Source organism: Gossypium hirsutum, chromosome A12 (genome assembly GCF_007990345.1).
Source record: "Gossypium hirsutum isolate 1008001.06 chromosome A12, Gossypium_hirsutum_v2.1, whole genome shotgun sequence".
Classification (NCBI taxonomy): Eukaryota; Viridiplantae; Streptophyta; class Magnoliopsida; order Malvales; family Malvaceae; genus Gossypium; species Gossypium hirsutum.
Genome location: NC_053435.1, coordinates 65,250,192 through 65,276,636, shown reverse-complemented (window position 1 = coordinate 65,276,636; position 26,445 = coordinate 65,250,192). Strand labels below are relative to the sequence as shown.

At 37.1% G+C, this 26,445-nt stretch overlaps 2 long non-coding RNA genes across 2 annotated transcripts; one reads left to right on the top strand and one right to left on the bottom strand.

The window, feature by feature from the left end:
• Nucleotides 1-7,563: 7,563 nt before the first annotated feature.
• On the top strand, nt 7,564-25,785 carry LOC121211333 (uncharacterized). The gene is made up of 3 exons (XR_005906647.1): nt 7,564-7,703; nt 20,002-20,004; nt 25,774-25,785. It is a non-coding gene; the product is annotated as an uncharacterized lncRNA (long non-coding RNA).
• LOC107934312 (uncharacterized) lies at nt 8,314-9,014 on the bottom strand. Its single transcript, XR_001693867.2, has 2 exons — nt 8,872-9,014; nt 8,314-8,774 (listed from the first exon to the last, which is right to left on the bottom strand). It is a non-coding gene; the product is annotated as an uncharacterized lncRNA (long non-coding RNA).
• Nucleotides 25,786-26,445: the final 660 nt, after the last annotated feature.

Sequence of the window (26,445 nt, the reverse complement as noted above, 5' to 3'; positions counted from 1 at the left end):
GATTTCTGGTCTATGGTTTGGTAACTTTTCTTCTAAGATTTTTGCATGCATGGATTACTCAAGCATAGTAACCGGATAATGCATGATATCAAGCTTAAGCAAATTTTGATATTGTGCCCTGGTTTTCGTTGCTTTGCAAATGAACCATTTTTGAAAAACAAATCAGTAAGGCAACTAAGTTTCCAAAATGACTTCAAAAATGGTTTTTCTGTTGCATTAGTTTAACGTCAAAATTTTTTAAAAGAAGAGTAACAAGCAAACGTTTTTCTAGAACAACACTATCAACAATAAAATGAATCCTAAATATACACGACCTAATGAGTGAATGCTTTTAAGCTAACTCAAAGTACTACTATGGTTCTCTAAAATGAGTTATTTAAGGTCTTCAAAAGTAAAGTAAGTTAGATTAGCCATTTCAGTCGCTAATGTAGCCTTCTCAAATTAGGCATAACGTCTAGGTCAGGTTTAGGAGGTTACACCAATGGTCACTAAAATCAGCATTAATTGCAAAAAATAGCGATACCCTTTTAGTAGGTATCAATACTCGTTGCTGTAAGTGAAGTTAATGACCTGGTATTTTATCCCTATTGGCTACATTCACTTCTACAACAACCACAATGGTTGGAAATCAATTAGAGAGTATAAATACCATCTTTCAAAGGTTTAGCAACAACAAGAAACAGTTGCAAAGCTTAAAGATCAATCAAAACAACCTAGAGCTTAATTCTTTCATACCTTTTCTTGTAAACACTTGTAAGCTTTCATTGTATTCATTTAGCTCAAGTGTTCTTCTTTGTATTTGTGCTTAATTGGAAAATATACTAATCTTGTAAGGATTGTTTCTTTGTTTGCTTATTTGTTTCTCTTTGAAAGAGGCTTAATTCTTAAGGTTTGGGTTGAAATCTTAAAGGAGTTGTATCTTAAGATTTTGGAGCATAAATATTAAGAGAGATTGTAAGGTTAAACCTTGTCCTCAAAGGTTACCAAATTAGTGAATTTGGGAAAATCCTTAGTAGTGGTAAGCTAAGGTAGTGGAGTAGGCAATTGGGGCCGAACCACTTTCATTGTGTTCTTTGTTGCATATTTTTTATTGCTTCCATCACAATTTCTCAAAGGCCAATTCAACTTGCCTATCAATGATTTCAAGTTGATCATTTCATGCTAACAATATTTATCTTTCTTTTTGCTTAAGAAGCTAACAAAGGTTCTAGCAACGAGGGCAAATGACCTACTAAGTAGATCATTGTACTAGATTTTCTAGGGAGTTTCTTCTTACTTCCATGTGCTATAAATTCCATTATTGTATATATTGTGTAAGGTAAGTAATCCTTCTCAATAAAATATAAATGGTGTATGTGTTTTTGGTGGTTATCCAACGTCATCAAAGTGAGTATGGTCTGTTTGTGCTACAAAGTAAATACACTCCTTACTGCACAAGCTAGTACCATCGATATGTGATATGTGAGATAAGATGTTGAAGAAGCGGGTTTATATTTGTGATGCCTCTGGTAGGGCAACTATATTGCAAACCGGATAGGCAAATAACAAGAAAACGTACTTGGCTGATCATAAATGATATGAGTTAAGGGGATGTATGTATATGACTATGATTGGATGGGTTGACTATTTATTATGGTTAAGCTTACAGATAGTGACCACTCATGTGTAGTGTAATGCCCCTTACCCGTATCCGACGTCGGGACAGGGTTCGAGGTATTATCGAGCTAAAACATTAACATTCACATAAAATCGGCCATAAAATTTCATTCAAATTTTAAAACTTTTCAATTTCATGCAAATTGTCCCTTATAAGGGCCTACGAGGCCCAAAACATACATCGAAGGTGGTTCGAAACTAAACGAGGACTTCAAAAAATTTTAGGATAACTTAGAAAAATTTCCTACTATGGGGAGTCACACGCCCATGTGGGTAGGTCGTCTGGTTACACTCGCCTGTGTTGCTTGGGACACGCTCGTGTCCTCAGCCCGTGTAACTCTCTGACTATGACATCATCATACAATTAGGGTCACACGACCAAGTCACACGCCCATGTGCTTAGGCCGTATGGCAAATTAAATTCTTTAAATTTAAGTGCAGACTTCACACGGCCTGGGCACATGCCCAAGTTCTAAGGCCGTGGCTATCACACGACTGAGACACACGGCCGTGTCTCTACCCGTGCATTTACTACTGGGCATTCTGTTTGCATTAATTAGGGTGTAGGGGACACACGGTCTAACCACATTCCCATGAGGTAGACCGTGTGTCACACACGGCCTAGACAAAGCTCGTGTGTCTACCCGTGTAGACAAATTTTAGGCTATTTTCCAAGCCATTTGTCACACTTAAATGTTCATTTGCTTATTCATCTAAGATGGCAGGCAACCTAGTATATTTAGTCACTTGAAAACTCATAAACATGATTATTCCATGCCTTTGTAATGACAACATGTCACTTATCCAAAACATCATACTTTCATATGGCATTCCACACCAATTTCATATTCATTCATTAGGCTAACCCTACTTTTAAATTACCTAATCATACCATAGATTTGGCATACTTATTAACCATGATTCATGCACTTAGCATACGTGTCATTCATCACACATCTCACCCACAAACAAACACATCAAACATAAAACATTGCATGCATGTATAATTGATTAGGGTTACAACCCAAATGATTAATATGGACCATATCACATGGCCATATACAAAATAAATTAACAGCACGTTTGGTTCGCTGTATTGGATTAGAGGTGTATTGGATTAGAGGTGTAATGGAATAGAGGTGTAATGGAAAAGCTGTGTAATAGCAAATCAACTGTTTGGTTGAATGTAATGGAATAGAGGCGTAATAGTAATCCTGTGTTTGGTTGAGTGTAATAGAGGTGTAATAGCATAATGAAAAAACTAAAATGACTAGAATACCCTTAGCAGAAATTTGTTTTGGTAAATGATTATTGTTATTGTTATTTAAATTTTAATAAGATTATTATTATCAATAATAAATAATTTAATCATATTTAAACATAATTATTATTAAATATATTTTAATTAAAATATATAATTTAATAAAATTCTTAATAATTAGCATAAATTTGTTTTGGTAAATTATTATTGTTATTGTTATTTAAATTTTAATAAGATTAATATCAATAATAAATAATTTAATCATATTTAAACATAATTATTATTAAATATATTATAATTAAAATATATAATTTAATAAAATTCTTAAAAATTAATATTCTTATATGAATTTACTCAAATCATAATATATGATACTGTAAAATATAAATTAACATAATTATTATTAAATATATTATAATTAAAATATATAATTTAATAAAATTCTTAATAAATAAAATTCTTCTATGAATTTACTCAAATCATAATATATGATACTATAAAAGAAAATTTCAAATAATTAATATTAAATATGATTTAATTAAATATATGATTTAATAAAATTTAAAATTATTATAACTAATATGATTATAGTTTATGAATTTGTATAATTTAAAATAATAATTATTACATATAATTTAATAATAATATATAATTTCATAAAATTCTTGATAATAAAAATTTTCTTATATGAATTTATACAATTTAAAATAATTAATATTAAATATAATTATATAGTGATATATAATTTCATAAAATTCTTAATAATAAAATGTTCTTATATGAATTTACTAAAATCAATATATAACTTGAGAATTATATTATGCATAAACATAATTAACTTATATTAAGAAAAGGTTAGATGAAAATGAAATTGTACATTAAAATCCATATGTTATATAGTTTTACAACATCAAAAAGTTTGAACATTGATATTTAATGGTAAGAAAGAAATCTCCTAACCCATTCCAATCGGGCAACTGAAGGTAAACTAAAGAAAACGATCATTTGAGTTGGATGGTCGGGAATTTTACTCAATGCATCATACCGCTGATCGTCGGTTAAACCTTCAATTGACCATAAGGCTGAATATAAATTTGAAGCTCTCTCTTCCATATGTTGTTCTGACTTCTGCTGAACTACCACCTCGGAGGCAAAACTCCTACTGATTTGATCGCCAACGGCCTGGATTTTCTCCCCGAACAAAGTGGCAGCCTCATTAAATGAAGAAAACACATTATCACGAGCATCAGATTTCTTCTTTCTCTTGTTTGAAGATGAGGAACCCCCTTGGTCTCGATCTCCTCGCGGATCCGTACCAGAAACATCCATGTCATCTAAAGAGACGTCAGCTTCGCAGTCATAGAATGTGTTTCTCTCTTCATTCATATCTGTAGTACGTTCATCATCAGCATGTATTTCTTCAAGAACATCAGCAGCTGTTTGAGCATCTCTCCCAGTTGCTCGATCTCTTGCGTATATGGTAGTAAGCTGGTCATAGTAAGGGAAAGTACGAAATCTGAATTGGGTGGCTTCTTTGTGACTCTAAAAAAATGAGGAAATCATATTAGTCGTAAGTTTGGTAAAAATAATATAATAAAGACTTGAAAAAATCTTACCTTTAAATAGGACTCCCAAACCGCATCTTCAGCAACAACGAGCTGCCTATGCTCGTCCCAACCAAAACTGCTATTGTTTTGGCCATTAAGCATGTCGTAGACGATTGACCACTCCCTTTTAAGTAACCTAATCCTTGATTCAATATTAGGTTTCGCCTTCAACATTGCATTTGGTAAAACCGTTTGTAGCATTCTTTCCAACTCGTTCAAATAACCGGCTTTGAACCCGGTATCAGCATTAAATGTTCCAACATTGTGCAGGTCTACCATGCTGGAAACTAATGCTGTATCTTCCTCGGGAACCCATTTTCTTTTGCTTCCTCGAGAAGCTTGAGCATTTGATTCTGGAACACCTGACATAATGATCTTAAGAACAAAAAAAAAACAAATTATATTAATTACTATTTTAATATCATGATTCAAAAGGTCAACACTTTATAAAATCTAAGTAATTAAGTTGAATATCATGAATCAAAAGTTCCATAGCACAAAAAATTTAAAATTATAACACATGCTGAATTAGAAGAAATTATATTATAATTTCTGTAGTTTAGTACAATACAAAAATCAATACAAAAGTTTCACAAAAGTTTCACAAACTAATTTCTAGATGCTTGCCATTCATCGAACATTTGGTTGGCTAGTTCCATCCTCCAAGTAGCCCAAGCATCCGATGGATGAATATTTGTGATATTCGGTTCATCGTTATCCACCACATTAATTGTAGGTAATCCTTCTCCCACCTCCACTTCAATGGGATCACTACTCATATGGGTTCGAATAAAATTATGGAGCAAACAACATGCAATAATAATTCTATTGTGCACCCTTACAGGATAGAACGATGGACTCCTAAGTATTCCCCATCTAAGTTTTAATAAGCCAAAGCATCTTTCAATGACATTACGTGCTGAGGCATGTTTCATATTAAAAAACTCTTGCGGAGAACTTGGCTGATAACCCTGACGCCACTCGTTCAAATGATATCGTTGTCCTCTAAATGGTGCAAGAAATCCCTCACAATTTGTGTATCCAGCATCAACTAGATAATAACAACCTATAAAATAAGTTTCATATTAAAAAATGATTAATTCAGCACACAAAGTGTGATCTTAATGAATAAATCAAAGTCCTCTAACTATACACTTTACCATGAGGAACTTTTAATCCATGTCTTCTACTAATGGCATCTCGAAGAACCCGTCCATCAGCAACTGAACCTTCCCAACCAGGAAGAACATAAACAAATTGCATCTCAGGTGTACAAACACCTAGCATATTTGTTGCTATGTCACCTTTTCGCGTCCGATATCTAGGTTTATCAACTGTTGGAACCCTAATCTTGATGTGGGTTCCATCAAGAGCACCTAAGCAATTCTATATCACATGATATAAAACCTTGAGTTAGAATACTAATTTAAATCTAAATCAAGTAAATGTTGTTGAAGCTATATATAAAACTTAGTCCTATACCTTAAACCATTTCCACCTTGTGTCAGAAGAATCGGCTGTAATTGGCTCCGGGTTTTTAAATAACACATCTTGCAAGCGTATGACAGCATTTAAAACACTATGAAATGCTCTGCTAACAGTTTCCCCGGACCTTCTAAAGTGATGCTTGATAACTCGATTTTTCAGGTGATGGGAGATGATATGTAAAAACATTGCTACTTGCTCGTCAACAAGCATGAACCTTGTCGACTTCAATCCCCCTATCGATTCTAACATCTCACATAATTTAAAAAAGGCAGCTCTATTCATCCTAACTTGTTCAATACAGGTCTCGTCACTAGCATATACAAGCCTATTCACATAATCCCGTTTTGCATAAAAATCTACGGTATAGGACCTAATCCTTGGTCTATGTAGGCTAAGGCTGGCACCCATTCTAAATAAGAACCAAATCACGATTCTACAGATTTCCAACCATATTGTCACAGCAATACTAATCCTTTTACGCCTCACACTTTGTGCAATTAAAGGCAGACGAGCCATTACTGCAACATTTTAAAATTAGAACACACTATCAAAGAATTGAAGTTGCAATTACACATTATCAAATAAAAATAAACAGCACAAATTTAGAACACACGAAGCAAAAAATTATCTACTAAATGATATCGTTGCAACTTTAATTTCATTTCTTTATCAATCACCCAAATAATAATGAAAGAGTATATTTAATTACTGATGATTAGTTTAATTAAGGTTTTCTTATTTCAAAATAAGTAAAATGAAGAATGAGGATTTGGTTTAATAATGAAATTGAAGTTTTATAACTTTTATAACATTTTAAATGGTAATTTCATTTTGTAAAAATATATATAACTTTGAAGAGGACTTATTTTTTACAAGAATTGTTACTTATCTTTCTAGTATCAAGTTTAAAATACATGTTTAGCATTTTTTCATCAAAAAATTATTATTATTAAAATTTCAGAATTCTATAGAATTTATTAATTTAACAGCCAAATTTGACTTTTTAAGTAAAATTTGTATAATTTTATTTATCATATTATATATACGTTAATTTTAAAAACTTCCTTACACTTTCACAATTATAATTTATGTATTATAGGGAAATCATATTATGAATGAGGAATATTTTATGTATAATGTAATTGACTTAAAATCTAAGATAGAATTAGACAATAATAAATTTCAGTCCATTTATCCATTTTTATAATTAAGATAACATTATTTCCATTATAGGGGAAAAATAATGTTTGAATCAATTAACATTTGTTTTAAATAACATGTATTGCGTGCATAAAAGGTTAATTATAATCCATGAGCATTTATATGGTAATATAATTTCATAAAAAATATATAACTTTTATCTCATTTACATGTACAAATTTATTATTAACAATATTGTATTTACATGTACAAATAATTGTGATTTGAAGCCCATTATTTGTAGGCATAATGCTCTTTAAAAAAATGTTACCTAATAGTAAAAACATATAACTTGGCTGATAAATTCAAAAAGAACAGTGGTCATGCAACAATAACCATAACCATACGAACAAAAGCTTTAATGAGCATTACAAACATACAAACAAAACCATATTCATTTGGGAAACAACAGAACCTGCTACATCAATACTAACCTGTAATGCTCAAATCTGGGACGACTGCGATGTGGAAGTGTTGGAAAAATGTTACCTGTAATGAGAAAAGTGCTCGGATCAACCTTTTTTTTTTGGGGAAAATATTTATGCTATAGCTAAATATAGTATATCAAAGCACAGAACAACCTCCTCATTTCCCTCATTATTTGTAATTAGTTCTCACCTCATTATTTGAGATCACTAATGCATGAAGTCAAGCTATTTAGTATAGTAAGCCTACTTGATCTAGCTTGTAAATGAGCAAAATACAAGTATATGAAAGAGCTCAGCTTGACTTATCACAATTAAAACCCATCATTCCCCTTTCCCTACATTCCTCAAAAGGAATTAGAATGAGGATAGATGTTTGCTCATTAAACAAGTCAAGTAATGGAGGCTCTTGCCATTCATCTTTAGTCAAGTAAATCCCATTAAACAAGTGCTATTCATATCAGGCCTAGTAAAGTGTCCTATGAGTGGGATAAGGGGAAAAATAACAGTTAATCCATGGCTGGCTCAAGCACAAGAACCAACGTCCCTGAATGACATAAAACAAACATCATCTAACAGAAGAATATGAATTTAGGTACGAAAATAGTCTAGACTGACCATAGTCCAAACCTACGATATAAATAGTTTCATCACAGAACATGTGCAGATTTGGGTGAATTTGTAGCAAATAATATGAAATAACTAGATTATAAATTATCCATGCTCAATGATTACATAACAGGACCGAGTCCTAAACCTAAGAATATAAAATGTGCAACTTCAGCACTCTCTGGTCAAATACACACCCAAAAGTCAGGGATAGAGACTTAATTGTGTGACCAAACTAGCAGCAACAGAACTTATGACTATTCTTTATACAATCTTCAGCGCAGTGAAAAATGTGAGCTACACAAATGAAGACCAAAGTCGAGCAATGAGGCACTCACACCTCTAAATCTTATAGGATTATTCTTATACAACATTCACAGCAGTGAAGAACACAAATTAATGAAACGAAGATCAGAGCAGAGCAATAAGGCACTCACGATTCTAAATGTTCGAAATGCAGAGACCAAGTATGTTAAACTCACGAATCACCCTTGATTTCATCCGAATCTGAATCACTCGCATTATAACCTGATAAAAGACCCACCACAGCAAACAGCAAATTTCAAACAATTAGGAAATTATCACTTACAAGGTGATGAAGATACTAACATTTACAGAGGTGAACCTGGATGCTTATGGCTGACTTTCCAAACTGAAGACCGCAGCCTCGACGCCCTTGTCATCCAAATTCTTCCCTATAATACCAATACACCGAAGCTAAACTTAGAAACAAAGACAAGCTTAGTTGGAAGAAACAAAATGAGAAATAAGATAAACTAATCCAAAAACCCTGTTGCTGCTTCTAGTTAATCTTGGAACCTAAGAATATAGAACAAAACCTCCAAACTTTTCTTCATCTTGTAATGAATTTTATACAGCAAAATGTAAAATTTGTCATACGAAAATGGAAATATGATTTACTGAAAGAAGTATATGCTTTAAACTTTTTGATGTTGCTCTTTCAAAAATCAGGATTTATAAATTACACCGCACATAATTTATATGAAATCACCATCAGAAAGCAAGGGATATTAAACCCAGAAAAACTTTCGTTAACTAAAACTACAGAAGAGTAAAAGATTCATAACCATGAAATCAGCATTAAACTACTGAAGAATAAAAAGCCACAAGTGCAATTATACAATAATTCCAATGAAATCAGCAACAATTTCATAAAATAAAATAGCAATTTCAACAGAAACTACTGAAGACTAAAGATTCATAACCATGCAAAAATATTTGATAAAAGATTGTCGAACAAAAGAATTGGCAGATTAATTTCGGTCCGAAATAAAACTCACCCGATATTGGATTAAAGATGATGACCCGAAAAACGCTTCACTCTTTTTTCAATGGATTCAGCTATCAGGTATTTCCAATTTTGTGAAAATATTGAAGAGCAGTAGAGAGTTGCAGATAGGGTTGGGAGGAAATGGGAGGAGACAGAGACTGAAGAAACGATGAGGACAGAATAATAAACAAAAACGGTGGGAGATGGAAGGAGAAATTTTGAGGACAGAATAGGAGAGGGTCGGGTAGGGAGGGAGGGTAAAACAGAGAGCAGGGGACGGAAGGCGGACGTAATAGGTATTACAGGGATTTGGGAAGGGATTACAAAAGCAGCGAAAAAGGGGATTAGGTCGGGATTGGTTTACGCCCGTAATGCCTATTACAGCGAACCAAACGCCGGATTAGAGGCGTCATGTAATACGCGCGTATTCGGCCTGTATTGTATTAGGTAATACACTGAACCAAACATGTTGTAAATATTTCCATAAGCCAGCACATTTGACTAGACCAATATGACATATAACAAAAAGACCAAGTCCTTATACATACCATACCCAAAGTATTGAGACTAACTATACCTCAAATGTCCAGTTGATAGTGTGATCGGACCTCCGATGTCCTTCGATCCCCGAGTTGGCTTGGCGATACTATAAGAAAGTAAGAAAGGGAGGGGAGTAAGCATAAAACTTCGTAAGGTCACATGCAAATAAATAGCAACATGATCATATATATATACACATTTATGACATAACCTAGCTTTACTTAAGTGTTATCATGAATTCATAGATATAACTCAAATTTGTAAACATAAATTATACGTTTTCAATCTTACTAAACATTCATCACATATCAAGCTCATTCAAATGAGTTTATCATACATACCTGTACTAACTCAAATCACACTGCCATATTCTCTCTTCATTGATTTACTTGATTAATTCACAAGTTTACCCGTTGAACACTCAGAATATTATTGGATACGCGGAAGACTTGCACATAGTGCATCAAATATAGCTACATGCTACCTCATATCATAATCGCAATTTGCTCGCTCACGAGCTACTCATGGGCCTGCTCACACAAGCTGACAGTCAGGACGTAACTACTTGGGCTGCTCACACAAGCTGACAGGTACCCGCAACACATGCTAGGCTACCCATTCACCGGTAGGATGTACAAGACCAGCACCAGGATTCACATTCACATATACACACATATTCATGAGCTCATATCCACACAGTTCCTAGAGACATGTCACATTGTATCCTAAACTATTCCTAAGGTTCAAACAGGATTTTCTCGACATCTCATGTTTGTCGAATTCATTCATAATCTCGTGCTCATAGGTTACAACATCATCCATACACTTGACATAATAAGTAATCATATAAACTCATACATTAACAAAATATTAAAAACATGATATATCATTGCATTATTTACACATGAACTTACCTCGGTACATAATTTATACTATTTAGTCCAAAATCTTGTTCTTTCCATGGTCTAAGTCCAGACTCCATTTTTCTTGATCTATAATAGCAAATTCAGCTAATTTAATCATCACATTGTTCATAGTAATCCATAAATTACAATTTTTCCCCTAAACTTCTACATAATTAGAACCTAGTCCCTAAACTCGTAAAATGAAATATGTTCATTATCTTTGATACCCAAGCCTAGCCGAACTAATAACACACTCATATCAGCCCACATTTTTTTTCAAATTAGATTTTTAACCACTTATTTTAAAACTTTTACCAAAAAGATCCTTTTTAGGTGTTTTCATGAAAAATCACCTAGTAGAAGATGTTTATCACACACTAAACTCTCATATTTTTCCAAAAATCATCAAAATACATGCATGTCACACATGGGTAAATTTTCATACATAAACCCTACTTCATAATAAAGGTGGAAATAGGTAAATCAAGCTACGAGGACTTCAAAACTGTAAAGAACATTAAATGCGAGGCTCGAGAGTACTTACAATCAAGCTTGAAAGTTGAACAAAACCCTAGCTATGGTGTCTTGAGAGTGTAGGCCAAGCAAGAAGAAGATGAGCATATTTTTGCTTTGATTTTCCCTTTTTATTCTTTAAATTACCAAATGACCAAAATGCCCTTAGGGTCTTTCTTTAATATTTTTCCCACACATGTCCATTTTTGTCCAAACTTTTAAAAATTGGTTGAATTTCTAATTAAGACCTTATAATTTATAATCTAAAGCAATTTCATGCTAAAAGCTTCTAGAACACAAGTTTTGCATCCTATTCAATTTCGTCCCTAAAGTTCAATTGGACATTTTATGCATCGAATTTCTTCATGAAACTTGCACACAAGCATGCAATCATATCATAGACCTCATGAGAATCATAAAATAATTATTTGTATTTCAAATTTGTGGTCTCAAAACCACTATTTCCACTAGGCCCTAATTCAGGATGTTACAATTCTCCCCCTTAGGGATTTTCATCCCCGAAAATCTTACCGGTGAAAAGATTCAGGTATTGGTTTCTCATGTTTTCCTTGGTCTCCCATGTAGCTTCTTCAACCCCATGTCTTTGCCATAAAACTTTCACAAGGGTAATATTTTTGTTTCTCAACTTTTTGACCTTCCGAGCCAAAATTTTAATCGGCTCTTCATCATAAGTCATATCAGGTCAGATCTCAACCTTTGTTGGTGAAATCACGTGCGAAGGATCGAATCGATGTCAGTGCAACATAGACACATGGAACACATCACGAATCTTTTCCAATTCAGATGGTAAGGCTGACCGATAGGCAACTGGCCCTACTCTCTCTGTAATCTCATATGGTCCAATGAAGTGTGAGCTTAATTTGCCTTTCTTACCAAACCTAAAAAAATTTTTCCATGGGGAAACTTTCAAAAGTACTTCATCACCGACTTGAAACTCAATTTCTTTCCATTTCAAATCTGCGTACGATTTTTGTCTATCCGAAGCTACTTTTAGACAAGCTCGAATCACTTTTACCTTTCTTCGGTTTCTTTAACCAATTCAACTCCATAAATCTGATTCTCTCTGAGTTCGGTCCAATTCAAAGGCGTTCGACACTTACGCCCATACAATGCCTCATAAAGCGCCATTTTCAAACTCGACAGAAAACTGTTATTGTAGGCAAATTCTACTAACGGTAAATACTTTTCCCAATTACCTTGGAACTCAAGGACATAACATCGTAACATATCTTCAAGGATCCGAATTACTCACTCAGACTGACCGTCGGTTTGTGGATAGAAAGCGATACTAAAATTTAATTTTGTACCTAAAGCCTCTTGCAACTTCTTCCAAAATTGCAAAGTGAACCTCGGATCTCTATCCAATATAACCGATGAAGGCACTCCATGTAACCTCACTATTTTAGAAATATACAACTCGGCTAGCTTGTCAAGTGAATAGTCGATGCGTATCGGTATAAAATGAGTCGATTTAGTCAATTTGCCAACCACAACCCATATGACATCTTTCTTTCTTTGTGTCAAAGGCAAATCCATCACAAAATCCATAGTAATACGGTCTCATTTCCGCTCAGGAACCATGATAGGATGAAGTAAAACTAAAAGTACTTGGTGTTTAGCTTTTACTTGTTGACAAATCAGGCATCTCGAAACAAACTCAAAAATATCTCTTTCCATACTTGGGCACCAATAAAATTTCTTCAAACCATTGTACATTTTCGTACTACCGGGTGCATAGACAAACAACTACTATGGGCCTCATGCAAAATCTTCTGAATCAACTCATTATTCTTAGGAATACAAATCCTATCTCGAAACATTAAGCAACCATCGAAACTAATTTGAAAACCTGATTCTATATCCGATTCACATTGGACAATTTTGGCTTGCAATTCACTGTCACTTTGTTGAGCTTCATAAATATCTTTTGGCGAACAAGGATTTCCTACTCAAGGCATCAACGACCACATTCGCCTTTCCCGAGTGATAATCAATCACTAGCTCATAGTCTTTTATCAACTTTAACTATCTCTGTTGCCGTAGGTTCAAGTCCTTTTGAGTCATCAAATACTTCAGACTTTTATGGTCAGTATACACCCGAAATTTCTCACCATACAAATGATATCTCCTAATCTTCAACACAAACACAATGGTAGCCAACTCCAAATCGTGTGCTGGATAATTCTTCTCGTGCGGTTTCAGCTACCTCAAGGCATAAGCTATTACCTTACCTTCTTGCATAAGCACACAACCCAATCCATTTATGGATGCATCACTATACACCACAAATTCCTTTCCCGGATCAGGTTGTACTAAAATTGGAGCCTCAGTCAACAATACCTTTAGCTTTTCAAAACTCTGTTGGCATTTTTCTGTCCGTTCAAATTTAACATCCTTCTGTAACAGTCTCGTCATCAGAATAGCAATTATGGAAAATCCTTTAACAAACCATCTGTAGTAACCAGCTAAGTCTAGAAAGCTTCTAACCTCTAACACATTTCTCATCGATTTCCATTCAATAATAGCCAAAACCTTACTCGGATCGACTCGGATGCCATCACCCTAAACAATATGCCCCAAGAATTCGACTTCTTGTATCCAAAACTCACTTGTACTAAACTTAGCATACAACTATTTGTCTCTCAAGGTTTGCAGAACTGTTATCAAGTGTTCGGCATGCTCAGTCTCATCACGAGAATAAATCAGGATATCATCAATAAAAATAATGACAAATTTATCTAGATATGGTCGAAAAATATGATTCATTAAATCCATAAATATAGTGGGCATATTTGTTAAACCAAAAGGAGTAACCAAAAATTTGTAGTGGCCATACCTCGTCTAAAATGCAGTCTTCGGTACATCTGAATCTTTAACTCTCAACCGGTAGTAACCGGACCTTAAGTCTATCTTCAAAAATACTGTGGCCCCTTCAATTGGTCAAAAAAGTCATCAATTCTTGGTAAGGGGTACTTGTTCTTTATGGTTACCTTATTGAGCTATCTGTAGTCAATGCACAATCTTATCAAACCATCTTTCTTTTTCAAAAATAGCACCGGTGCGTCCCATAAAAAATAACTGGGTCTCACGAAACCTTTGTCCGTGAACTCTTGTGACTGAACTTTCAACTCCTTTAACTCCATTGAAGCCATCTTATATGGAGTAATCAAAATAGGTACAGTGCTCGAAACTAATTCGATGCCAAACTCAACTTCCCTAATTGGAGGCAATCTGCGCAACTCTTTCGGAAATACATCTGGATATTCACATACTACCGGTACTGACTCAATTTTCAACTCAGACTCCTTCGTATTCAACACAAATGCAAGATATGCTTCACAACCTTTTCTCATATATCTCTGAGTAGTCATAGAAGAAATTACTACAGGCAAGCTATACGATTCATCTGATTCTACCCAAAGGATATCACCACTTTCACATTTCAACTCAATAATCTTCTTTCCACAGTCTACCACTACATCATGCATGGTCAACCAATCCATACCAAGTATTATATCAAATTCATCAAATGGAAAAAGCATGAGATTAGCCGAAAAATAATGACCTCTAATCATTAAAGGGAAATTCCTACATACTTGGTCAACTATCACATGCTTACTAAGAGGGTTTGACACTTTTACCACAAATGTTGTAGATTCTACAGGCATATTGATACTAGAAGCCAATTTCACACATACATACGAATGGGTAGATCCAAATTAATCAAAGCAACAAAAGAAGTATCATAGAGAGAAAAAGTACCAGTATATCACATTTGGGGATGAAGCCTCTTCGCGAGCGCAAATGGCGTAAGTTGTAACGCCCTAAATCCCCAAATCCCTGATAAAAAATTTTATGTGTCTTTGTGATGTGAAAGTATGTCTAGCTTAGTGGTTGTGTGCTCTGGAAGTGTCTGGGAAGTCATGGGTTCAAGCCTTGGCTTCCACAAAAAATTTGCTTTTTAAGGATAAAACCCCTATCTTTGGCCAATAGGGTTATAAGTTTATTTTGGTAAAAACATGACAGAATGAGCTTGCTAGTCTAGTGGATAGTGGCATGTGGAGTGTGTCAGTGGTTTAAGGCTTGAATTCCTACTTGTGCAAATTGAGATTATTTTTACTGATGGCCATGGGAGGAAGTTGTGTTTGACCGAAACACCGAGGAGTTTGAATGAGTTTGAATAGGGTTGTTGTTAGCTGAATTTGAGGAGTAAAAATGGGGATTTTTGGTTGTTGAGGCTTGTGAGCAGAAGGGTTTTCAAGAGGAAATTGAGCAAGTTCGAATTTAGAGGAGAGTCATGTCGGGTTTGAACCCTGGCACTTAGTGTTTCGGCTTTGTAAGAATGTTGGGGACGTGTTTAGTGTGTTGAAGGCTGACCGAATCTGATGAGTTCATTTGGTCAAAAATTCGGCTATAGTAAATGGGTGCCAAAATTGGTTCTATTTTGGGTGTCCATTTGTGTATTAGCTAACTGAGTGTCGACTTCGTTCTCAATATCTCGGGTTGGCAGCTTTATTTCTTTTGTTTTATTTGCTTTAGCCGAATACTCCAGTAAAATTTTCTGAATCTCTTGATTTCTCTTTTTGGCAGAATACCTTAGTGACCTTTTTTCTTTATCTTTTCTTTTCTTCAAACCGATTATCTGACATTAGTGAAGGTCGATTTTTCCGATTGAGTACCTCCTCCTTCTTCTTCTTCTCCTCTTCTCTGAAGCCGAATACTTCTTTTCTGATTTCGTTCTTCCTTTCTCTGCTGGGTTGAATACACATACTCTCCCTTTCTCAAATCTTTTTGTTCTTCTTACTTGGGCCGAATTTTCTTGATTGACTGTTGCCGAATTTTATTTGATTTATTGGTAAGTGTGTGTTACAATTACTTTATTATTTCTTTTCCTAGCCGAATTTCTTTTGGCTCTACTATGAAGTTTTGTTTTCCCTTTTCTTTCTCTTTGGGGCCGAATGTATGTTTTTCATCTAACAACTTATGATATGCCAAACCATGCTAGAAGTATGGATTCTATTGTGGAAGCTTAGGCCGATTACTCTACTCACTGCAAGTGGTCTATCCACTTTTGGGGTGAGTGCTTTAAGTGCGATGTATTTCATATTGGATTTTAAATACTTATCAATCGATCAAATGTTTCTTATGAAGGTCAAAGTTTTGGAGCAGTACGTGGATGTTAAGTTAGTGGGGTTCTGCGATTGTTGGATTGGTAAGTGTCAGTGAATCAATTGAATCCTTTCCGATATTGTGGTTTAGATTAATGATGGATTTAGTCTAATGAGGGGTTGTGGTTGACTATAGGTTCCCGATCTCAGAAAGGGTTCAGCTACGATATCACAACACACACTACCATTAGATGTGGAACGATAAAAGCTAAAAAGCCGAAAAGCTAACAAGTGGGCGGTCGACACCACACGGGCGTGTGCCTGCCCGTGTGGCATGTTGTGTAACAAAACATGGTCGTGGGGTCGATGTGATGGCCATGAGCATTTTCACGGGCTGAATTGATATTGGGCCATTTTGGGCCAAACGGGGCCATGTGGGCCTAATGGGCCTATGAGCCCCACACTGGTAAATCGCACAAAAATGTGCAAAATATTGGGCTAGGCTGTGTAAATGACACGGCTGAAGCCATTTTTATGCTTTATGGGTGATACGAGTGTGTGGGCCACATGGGCCTGTAAAATGAGCCATGGGACCATTATCATCGATTGACTGTTAGGGTTGCACGGGTCGTCTAAGACGACTGTGGGCCTACTGTTGGGCCGGTAAGTGTACTTGGATCCTTACTTTTGTGAATGACTAATATGCCCTTATGTGATGTATGACTGTTTGAGCATGCCATCTGTACTGTATATACTTTTATATTATGTTGCATTGCATGAGGTGGGATATATGATTTTGGAGAAAGTGTACTGAAAGGCTATAAGCCTATTACTGGTAGCTCTACTGCAAATACTATTATAGTGCCGCAACCGGTGCTGCTTGGAGTGTAGGGATGGGTGGGTCGATTTTATCCCCACATGGTGTGTAAGATTGGTACGGAGATGGTTTGTAGAGGCTGGATTAGGTAGGATTATCTGATTGCATACTGTACTGACATTGTAATGGGCTTAGGCCCCACTAATACTGTTACTGAAATGGGCTCAGGCCCAGACTACTACTATTACTGAAATGGGCTAAGGCCCTAACTGAAACTGAAATGTATTAGGCCCAAATTATATTTACTCTAATTGATTGCTATTATGGGATTACACATTGAGTTTTCCTGAACTCACCCATCTGCTAACTGTACAGGTAATCCCCAGACTTAGGCGGATCGATGCGACGGAGGACTCAGTGGTGGCCACTCGACTTAGCTATCTTTTAATATTATACTTAAGGTTTTATTTGGGCTTTTCATTATGTAATAAGGCCTCTCGGGTTTATTTTTAATTTTGGTATTTGACTCAAATTTGTTTGTGATTTACAACTGCTAGCTGTAGGAAAAACACGAGTTTTCAAAAAGTCAAACATTTTCAAAACCAAAACAGATACTAACTCATTTTTAAAGCTTCCACGAATAACAAACTGTTTACAAAATTAATAATGTTTTAATAAAAGCAACCTTTAAAAGTACAAATCCCACATTATTAATGAGTAATAAGAGTTTAAATCGGCTTTTCAAACTATACAAAGAGTCTAGTTAAAGAAGGGGGTTTTAAACGACGAGTTTTAGATTTCGAAAAACACTTCAATGTGACATCATTAGATTCGATCGTGACGTCTGGGCCGAGTTTGGGGTGTTACATTTAGTGGTATCAGAGCCAGGTTGTAAAACTTGACTGTGGATTTGGGCTTTTGTAAAAAACGTGGAAATTTTAACAAAATTGTTTCAAATAGTTTAAAGTCTTTTGATTGTTTATACTAAAAGGATTATATTGAAATGTTATTACTGAGACTACTTTAAGTAGTAAAATTGTACTGAAACTCTCTAGTTAGAGTAAACTACAAACCGTAGTAAGACTGCGAACTGTGAAAACAAACTCTGAGATAATATTGTTCATAAAATATCTGTAATAAGCACTGGAACAATAAACTGACTGGCATAAAACTGTTAATACAGACTAAGCACATTTGATATTGAGCACCAGAGGTACTCGTGGAAGAGGCCACAGAAGAGTTCGTGGAGGTGCTCGGGCCGGGTCTTCGTCATCTGGACATTAGCCTAATGAGGAAGCTAGAGAGGTATCATCTTCACCTATGACTGAGATAGGGTCTCAAAATTGAGCTGTTGGGTACGACGCACTGTCCCAAGAGATGTTGAGGATTCTGGAAAGGGTTGTTAGGCCTAGTACTGGTATAGTAGGTCGTGGGTCAGTTACAGAACGACTCCGGTCTAATGGCGCTGAGATATTCAGGGGTATTGCTGGAGTGGCCTCTAATGTGACTGAATATTGGATTGAGGCCATAGAGGGGATCATGGATGACCTCGACTGTACCCCCGAATAGAAACTAAAGGGTGCAGTATCACTGTTGAGAGATAAGGCCTACCAGTGGTGGCTTACTATCAAAGAGGGCACTCAAGCCAATTGATTAACCTGGGAGTTTTTCAAGACTACTTTCCAGGCTAAGTATGTGGGTGCCAGTCATGTAGATACCCGTAGGAGGGAATTTCTGAATTTAACTCAGGGAGATAGGGCAGTGGTTGAATATGAGGCTGAATTTTTACGACTAAGCCCTATGCATGCGGGATGGTGGCAACTGAATATGAGTGTTGTGTTCGTTTTGAGGATGGCCACAGGGATGGCTTAAGGGTTCTGATGGCTCCTCAAAGGGAGTGAGATTTTGTAGCACTAGTTGATAGTGTGAAGATCACTGAGGAAGTAAAGCGCATTGAGCACCAAAACAGAGAGAAAGGCAGAGGTAAGAAGGATGCTGAGCCCTCAAATTCATTTCAGAGGCCTAGGAAAAAGGCTAGAGTTGATGTGCCGATCAGAATTGGGCCCCTGCTACTACTACTGGACCGTAGTTTTGTGCTGAATGTGGGAGATGCCATCAGGGCGAATGCTGGAAATGGACTGGGGCTTGTTTGAGGTGTGGTTCTATGGAGCACCGTATCAGAGATTGTCTGTGGAGGACGGATCAGGTGCTAGCTACTAGTTTTGGTAATGCACCTCAGAGGGTTTTTTAGCAGCTACCGACAGGCCATGGACTGGCCAGATATGGAAATAGTATAGGCCATGGTCAGAGAGCACCGGCCCGAGGAGCTGGTCAGGCTAAAGTGAGGTAGTTAGCTATAATGCATGCTGCTCGTCGCTGAGAGGAGGCAGACGCTCATGACGTCATCACGGGTACGTTCTTTATTTACAATGTACCTTACATTGCATTGATAGAAATAGGATCTGCTCATTTCTATGTTGCCTACTCAATTACTGAAAACTTGGGGGTTATGATTGAGAGTTCTTCGAGCGAGATTACTGTATTAAGTCCGTTAGGGTAGTCTGTCCTGGTAAACAAGATGTTTAAAGATGTTCCCTTAGAGATGCAAGGATTCGTCTTTCCGAATGATCTTATAGAATTGCCTTTCGTAGAATTTGACCTAATACTAGGGATGGATTGGCTGGTCAAACACCAAGCGAGTTTGGATTGTGCAACTAAAAGGATGAAACTGAGAACTGATGATGACAACGAGGTAGTTGTCATTGGAGAATGCCAAAACTATTTGTAGAATGTGATTTCAGTGTTAAGGGTCGACAAGTTGGTACGCAAGGGTTGTAAGGTGTTATTGGCATACATCAGTGTTTCAAATGTTGGGGATTCTTTGGTAAAGGATATCAGAACAATTAAGGATTTTCTGAACGTCTTTACTAAAGAGCTACTTGGGTTACCTCTAGAACGTGAAGTTGAGTTTGGGATTGAGCTCCTTCCTGGTACAGCTCTGGTGTCCATTGCCCCTTATAGGATGGCACCGAAAGAGCTTGTGGAGTTTAAGGCTTAGATTCAAGAGCTACTGGCCTGTGGGTTCATCCGACCTAATGTGTCTCCGTGAGGAACTAATCTTGTTCGTGAAAAAGAAGGATGGATCCATGAGAATGTGCATCAATTATAGGAACAAGTACCCTCTGCCAAGGATTGATGATCTGTTTAACGAACTGCGAGGAGCGTCGGTATTCTCCAAAATAGATCTTCGATCGGGGTATCATCAACTGAGGGTTAAAGAGGCCGATGTGCACAAGATGGCATTTAGGACTCGTTATGGTCATTACGAATTCCTAGTAATGCCATTTGGATTGAAAAATGCACTGGCAGCTTTCATGGGTCTGATGAACCGAGTGTTTCAGCCTTATCTAGATCGATTTTTTGTAGTATTTATCGATGACATACTGGTGTATTCGAGGACTGACGATGAACATGATAAACATCTCCGAGTAGTTCTGCAAATTTTGGGGGAGAAACAACTTACGCCAAGTTCAGGAAGTGTGAATTCTGGTTACATGAGGTAACGCTTCTTGGTCATGTGGTATCTGCTAAGGGGATTAGGGTTGATCCTTGAAAGATTGAGGCAGTGTTGGACTGGAAGCCACTTAAGACGGTATCTGAGGTTCGCAGTTTCCTAGGATTGGCGGGGTACTATAGACACTTTGTAGAGAGGTTTTCACTGATTGTCGCGCCCTTAACCAAGATGCTACGTAAGGGTATGCCATTTAACTGGACTGATTTGCAGCAAGAGAGCTTTGATAAGCTTAAGAAAATCTGACAGAGGCCCCTGTCTTAATACAGCCAAAGTCTGGGAAGGAGTTCACCGTGTACAGCAATACATCACATGTCAGTTTGGGATGTGTGTTGATGTAAAAGGGTAAGGTGGTAGTGTATGCGTCTCGACAACTTAAGACTCGTGAGGCGAATTACCTGAAACATGACTTGGAGTTAGCTACGGTGGTATTCCCACTAAAAATCTGGAGGCATTACTTGTACGGTGAGAAGTGTATCATCTACACGGATTACAAAATCCTCAAGTACCTCCTCACTCAAAAGTTAAATCTTAGGTAGCATAGATGGATTGAGCTGCCTAAAGACTATGACTGTACGATCGAATACCATCTTAAGAAAGCCAATGTGGTGGCTGACGCGTTGAGTGGTAGAGCCATGACTGATCTGAGGGTGATGTTTGCTCTCCTTAGTTTATTTGACGACGGGATTTTGTTGGCAGAGCTCCAAGTGAGACCGTTGTGGATTGAACAGATTAAGAATAAATAGTTGGAGGAAGAGTCATTCGGTCTTCGATTCCGTTAGGTCAAAAATGGTAATACTATAGATTTTGGGCTGAACAGTGAAGGGGTACTCTAGTTTCGAGGTAGAATTTATGTACCTAAGGATACTGATTTGAGGCAGTCTATACTGCGAGAGGCGCATAGTAGCCCATATGCTATACACCCAGGTGGAAATAAGATGTAAAGAGATCTTCGTGAGTTATATTGGTGGCCAGGTCTTAAGAATGAGGTTACCGACTTTGTGAGGAAATGTTTGACTTACCAGCAGGTTAAAGCAGAACATCAGTTGCCTTCTGGGTTGCTTCAGCCAGTTAAGATTCCACCGTGGAAGTGGGAAAGAGTAACTATGGACTTTTTGAGTGGGCTACCCTTAACGCCTATTAAGAATGATTCGAAATGGGTCATCGTGGATTGGTTGACCAAATCTGCCCATTTCATACCGATTCGCAATGATTATTCGTTACAGAAACTGGCTAAGCTGTAAGTATCCGAGATAATGAGACTGCATAGGGTACCAGTTTCCATAATATCTGACAGAGATCCTCGCTTCATGTTTTAGTTCTGGAAGAAGTTACATGAAGCTCTGTGTACACTGTTGGACTTCAGTACTGTGCTCCATCCTCAGACAGATGGTAAGTCAAAGAGGGTAATTCAGATACTGCAGGACATGTTAAGGAGTTGTGTGATTGACTTCCAAAGCAGTTGGGAGGATTACTTGCCACTAGCAGAGTTTGCTTACAACAATATCTACCAGTCTAGCATACAGACGGCACCTTATGAAACACTATATAGTCCTAGGTGCCGTAGTCCTTCATGTTGGATTGAGCTGGGTGAGCGATGTATTCTGGACCCTGAGCTAGTGGTTTGAGGTTCGAATCCCTGCTTGTGTAAATAAAGATTATTTTTACTGGTGGCCATAGGAGGAAGTTGTGTTTGACCGAAACACCGAGGAGTTTGAATGAGTTTGAATAGGGTTGTTGTTAGCTGAATTTGAGGAGTAAAAAGGGGGATTTTCAATTGTTGAGGTTTGTGAGCAGGAGGGTTTTCAGGAGGAAATTAAAGAGGAAATCTAGTAACTTCGAATTTGGAGGAGAGTCATACCGGGTTTGAACCCTGGCACTTAGTGTTTCGATAGTATAGGAATGTTTGGCAGGTGTTTAGTGTGTTAAAGACTGACCGAATCTGATGAGTTCATTTGGTCAAAAATTAGGCTATAGTAAATGGGTGTCGAAATTGGTTCTGTTTTGGGTGTCCATTTGTGTATTAGCTAACTGAGTGCCGACTTCGTTCTCAATATCTCAAGTTGGCAACTTCATTTCTTTTGTTTTATCTTCTTTAGTTGAATAATCCTATAAACTTTTCTCAATCTCTTGATTTCTCTTTTTGGCAGAATACCTTAGTGACCTTTTCTCTTCATCTTTTCTTTTCTTCAAACCAATTATCTGACATTAATGAAGCCCGATTGTTCTGATTGAGTACCTCCTCCTTCTACTTCTTCTCCTCTTCTCTGAAGCCGAATACTTCTTTTTCGATTTTGTTCTTCCTTTCTCTGCTGGGCTGAATACACATACTCTCCCTCTCTCAAATCTTTTTGTTCTTCTTACTTTGGTCGAATCTCCTTGATTGACTGTTGCCGAAATTAATTTGATTTATCGGTAAGTGTGTGTTACAATCGCTTTATTATTTCTTTTCCTAGCCGAATTTGTTTTGGCTCTACTATCAAGTTTCGGCTTTCCCTTTTCTTTCTCTTTGGTGCCGAATATATGTTTTTCATCTAACAACTTATGATCTGCAAAATCATGCTAGAGTGTGGATTCTATTATAGAAGCTTAGGCCGATTACTCTTCTCATTGCAAGTGGTCTATCCACTTTTGGGGTGAGTGCTTTAAGTGCGATGTATTTAATATTGGATTTTAAATACTTATCAGTCGATCAAATGTTTCTTATGAAGGTCAAAGTTTTGGAGCAGTACGTGGATGTTAAGTTAGTGAGGTTCTGCAATTGTTGGATTGGTAAGTGTCAATGAATCAATCGAAACCTTTTCAATATTGTGGTTTAGAATAACGATGGATTTAGTCTAATGAGGGGCTATAGTTGACCATAGGTTCTCGATCTCATAAGTGGTTCAGCTACGACATCACAACAGGTGTGTAACACTACCATTAGATGTGGAACGGCAAAAGCTGAGAAGTTGAAAAGTCGAAAAGTGGGTTGTCGACACCACACGGGCGTGTGGCCGCCCGTATGGCAGGCCGTGAAACAAAAAATGGCCCTGGGGTCAATGTGATGACCATGAGCATTTTCATGGGTCGAAATGATATTGGGCTATTTTGGGCCGAACGGGGTCAAGTGGGCCCAATGGTCCTATGGGCCCCACACAGGTAAATCGCACAAAATGGTGCTAAATATTGGGCTAGGTTGTGTAAACGACACGGCCAAAGCCATTTTTATGATTTGTAGGTCATACGAGCGTGTGGGCCACATGGGCCCGTAATATGAGCCACGGGCCCATTATCACCAATTGACTGTTAAGGTTGCACAGGTCGCCCAAGACGACTGTGGACCTACTGTTGGGCTGGTAAGTGTACCTGGACCCTTACTTTTGTGAATGACTGATATACCCCTATGTGATGTATGACTGTTTGAGCATGCCATCTATACTGTATATACATTTATATTATGTTGCATTGCATGTGGTGGGATATATGATTTTGGAGGAAGTATATTGAAAGGCTATAAGCCTATTATTGGCAGCTCTACTGCAAATACTATTATAGTGCCGCAACCGGTGCTACTTGGAGTGTAGGGATGGGTGGGTCGATTTTATCCCCATATGGTGTGTAAGGTTGGTACGGAGATGGTGTGTAGAGGCTGGATTGGGTAGGATATTCTGGTTGCATACTGTACTGACACTGTAACGGCTTAGGCCGAAATTGTATTTACTCTAATTGATTGCTATTATGGGATTACACATTGAGTTTTCGTGAACTCACCCATCTGTTAATTGTCCAGGTAATCCTCAGACTTAGGCGGATCGATGCGACGGAGGACTTAGTAGTGGCCACTCGACTTAGCTATCTTTTAATATTGTAATTAAGGTTTTATTCGTGCTTTTCATTATGTAATAAGGCCTCTTGGGTTTATTTTTAATTTTGGTATTTTACTCAAATTTGTTTGTGATTTACAACTGCTAGCAGTAGGAAAAACACGAGTTTTCAAAAAGTCAAACCTTTGAAAACCACCACAGATACTTAACTCATTTTCAAAGCTTCCGCAAATAATGAACTGTTTACAAAATTAATAACGGTTTAATAAAAAGCAACCTTTAAAAGTACAAGTCCCACATTATCAATTAGCAATAAGACTTTAAATCGGCTTTTCAGACTATATAAAAAGTCTAGTTAAAAAAGAGGTTTTTAAATGACGAGTTTTAGATTTTGAAAAACGCTTCAATGTAACATCGCTAGATCTGATCGTGATCTCTGGGCCAGGTTTGGGGTGTTACATATGTCCTTGCAGGTGCTCTTCACTCAGGTCTCCCAGATGGTTCTCTAAGTGCACCCTTACTACTCGTTCCATTTCCCAAATTCTTCTGTGGTCTTCCTCTAAAAGCAGTATTGCCCGACCTCGCACTTTGAAAATTTTCCTTTTCAACCATTTCATGACAATCCTTGATAAAATGGTCATGTGAACTGCACTTAAAACATGCCCGGTTATTCATCCAGCATTCATCGGGGTGACGTCTGCCACAATGTTTGCACTCAGATCTATTAGGTCGAGCGTTACCCACACTCGCTATTGAGGTTGTCTGGGCCTGATGACTCGAATTCTGTTTCCCATGGTTCCTGGTTGAAAACCCATCCGAAACACTCGATCGAGTATTAAACTCTTTTGGTTTCTTAGTTGAGGACTGAAATGATTTACCCATCTGTCTCTTCTTTGAATCTCGAAACTCTAATTATGTTTTTCTCTTCTCTTTAGCTAATTCCTTGGCTTTACAGGCTCTATTCACGAGCACAACAAATTCTCTTAGTTCAAGTACACCCACCAACAATAGGATGTCTTAGTTTAATCCATCTTCAAATATTTTACACATGATGGCCTCAGTCGATACACACTCTCGAGCGCATTTGCTTAGTCTCACGAATTTACACTCATATTCTGTTACCGTCACTCGGCCCTGCTTTAACTCGAGGAATTCCTTCCTTTTATGATCAATAAATCTTTGGCTAATGTACTTCTTATGAAATTATTCTTGAAAGAACTCCCAATTAACTCTCTCCCTTGGTACCACCGACACAAGGGTGTTCCACCACTGGTAGGCCGAGTCTCTCAAGAGGGACACAACACACTTCATGCATTCCTCAAGAGTGCATGATAACTCATCAAACACCCTAATGGTATTCTCGAGCTAGAACTCTGCCCTCTCAAGGTCATCATCTTTATTAGCCCGGAACTCTTCGGCTCCTTATTTTCGAATCTTATCCACTGGAGGTCTATTCAGTCTCACAAAGTCCATACCTTGAGGTGCTACAGGGATAGGTTGAGGAATAGGTGGGGGTGGAGGGGGTTGAGCATTTGGGTTCGTTCAAAGGATCTCCGTATATCAAGTGTCCATCATATGGAGAAAGGTTTCTCTGCCTCCTTCTCCTCTAATAACAGTTTTGGGTCTA